Below are 2,335 nucleotides of genomic sequence, written 5' to 3'. Positions count from 1 at the left end.
CGAACATTAACAGCATTTCACGTCGGTTTGTTTACATCTATTAACAATTTCTTAACAATATTTACATTGTTTTTTTAAATAACATTGTAAAAAACAATGTAACTATTGTTAAGGAATTGTTAAAAGATGTAAATCTGAGATGATCTCCCCATCTAAAAAAATAATAATGATAATAAAATTAATAACAATAATAATAACAATCATAAATTTCCTTATCACATTAAGTGAAACACGATAACAGCTGATGGTGAGAAATTCTGTCCTCGACCTTGCCAAGATTCGAACCTTGAATCTTCTGATCCATAGTCAGACGCGTTATCCGTTGCGCCACAAGGCCGTTCCTAATTAGTGATTCTGGAAACTAACTTTTTTCCTTTTTCATTAATGCTACATAAATCTTCTTTACATAACTGTTGTTGATATTCCCCTTACAACAAGGAAATCAAAATTTTGAAATTTCATGTATAGAGATGTAATGAGCATTTTTTTTTCTTTTCTAAACGCACACGAGCAGTGTAGGACCTTGTTCCCCTCGTCATATTTCGGTCAAACTTTGGGTATGGGCCAAAAGGCCAATGCCACCTAACTGACATACCGCCTCCCCTCACTCTCTCTTCTTCCCATCATGTCGTCACCACTCAACAGGGCTTCAACTACAAGTAGCATCTTATCCTGTACAATGACATGATTAATAAACATATAAAGAAAGAGAATATTTAATATAAAGAGGTATTTCATTGATCAAAATGAATTGCCATAAGTCTATTTTCCTGAAAAGACTTTGCAACTTGAGGTTCCTTAAATGATATAGTTATAAAAAGGGGAGGGGGTGGTTAATGGTTGAATCTGTGTAAGCATAACTATCTAAATATTTGGTCGTCATTTTTGACGGGCCGCTTACACCCGTATAACGCAAGCTTAACTGTGTTACTTTTCCTCGATTGTATACATGGCACCTCAGACAAGTCAAACTTGTTATATAAGCGAAAAAACATTTTATTACTGTTATATAAACAGCAGTGCTGTTGTATTGTATGAGAAAAATGGCATTTTTCTCCCATCACATCCATCTCCTCTTGTAAGTAGTCCCAGAGAGAATCTTTCACCAACAATGAACGCGTCTGAGAAGAAAACCTACTCCGTATTATGTACTATTCATGACTTGAATGCCCATTATCTTTTGGAAAGAATACTTTGGTTCTAAATAACAATAGTTCGTTCTTCGGCTTTGTTCCATTTATTGTTTAGGCGTTCTTTTTTTTGGGAGAGAGAGAGAGAGAGAGAGAGAGAGAGAGAGAGAGAGAGAGAGAGAGAGAGAGAGAGAGAGAGCGCGCTTACTTTAATTTCACATTGCTGGTACATTGCTAAATAGAAATATGAAATATTTTAAACGTAAATCTATAATAGTTCCCTCTCCGTTCCTTGCCTATCAAGGCTTAATAATACTTTAAACAATTATAAGCGTAAAGTTGGGTCTTCTAAAAAGTAAGTGAACTACACTAAATATAGAAATTTCAATCAAGTGTTCTTAATGATACTAAACTAAAGCCCCAACAATTGTTCAGTAATAAATACCCCGAAAATTCAATTGTAAGAAATAAAATGTTTAAATTAAAATCGATACAAAATAAGAGCGGCCAAAAGGAGACCCTACTTTAATGACCAATCATAAAGCTCTCCATGACATCGCAGGCTCCGGGACCCCTTCCCCAGAAATCACATAATATTCCTTTACACCAAACCAAAATTCCGTGCAATAGTTGGGCAGATGATCATACATTCCAATTCCAGTCCTCAAAGTAAGTTCCAAACATTTCCTTCATGTATAGAGCTCCAATTGGAAACGTCCCTGCCTAGGAATCTGTCGGACGGGAGTTCTTGACCCGCTCAAACTCCAGAGCTATTGGTCTATTGGTCTATAGGTCTACCTGATGAGTCATCGGTAGACATTGCCTGGACCTAGACCTTCCTGGTCCTAGCTTGATGGAGAAGGGGCTTGAGCACTGCTCATATGTATAAATAGTTAGTCTCTCCAACATTGTCCTGTCTCTTGCCAGTGAATTCACGAGCGACCTTTAAACAGTGTGGCCTATATAAAAAGCAGGATTAAAATATGTTGAGATTTAAAAAGAATATACAAGATGGAGAACGTAAAATACCTACAAAAGAAGATTATATTTCACATGTCAGTCATCTCAAGAAATAGACCCTACACTATCATTTCGAAAAAGCGAAGACATAAGACCAGGCAAAACACTAAAATATTCTGAAAAACGATAACTTCAAAATACTTAGAAAACTAAGTGGTTCCTCTTTAGTGTTTTTTAAATGCAGG

At 36.0% G+C, this 2,335-nt stretch overlaps 1 non-coding gene across 1 annotated transcript; it reads right to left on the bottom strand.

The window, feature by feature from the left end:
• Positions 1-264: 264 nt before the first annotated feature.
• Positions 265-337, bottom strand: TRNAH-AUG (transfer RNA histidin (anticodon AUG)). The gene has a single exon. It is a non-coding gene; the product is annotated as a tRNA-His (tRNA).
• Between the last annotated feature and the right edge of the window lie 1,998 nt (positions 338-2,335).

This window comes from Palaemon carinicauda, chromosome 3, assembly GCF_036898095.1.
Source record: "Palaemon carinicauda isolate YSFRI2023 chromosome 3, ASM3689809v2, whole genome shotgun sequence".
NCBI classification, from domain to species: domain Eukaryota; kingdom Metazoa; phylum Arthropoda; class Malacostraca; order Decapoda; family Palaemonidae; genus Palaemon; species Palaemon carinicauda.
The sequence above is the reverse complement of the archived record's forward strand: the minus strand, read 5'-3'. Positions and strand labels throughout refer to the sequence as shown.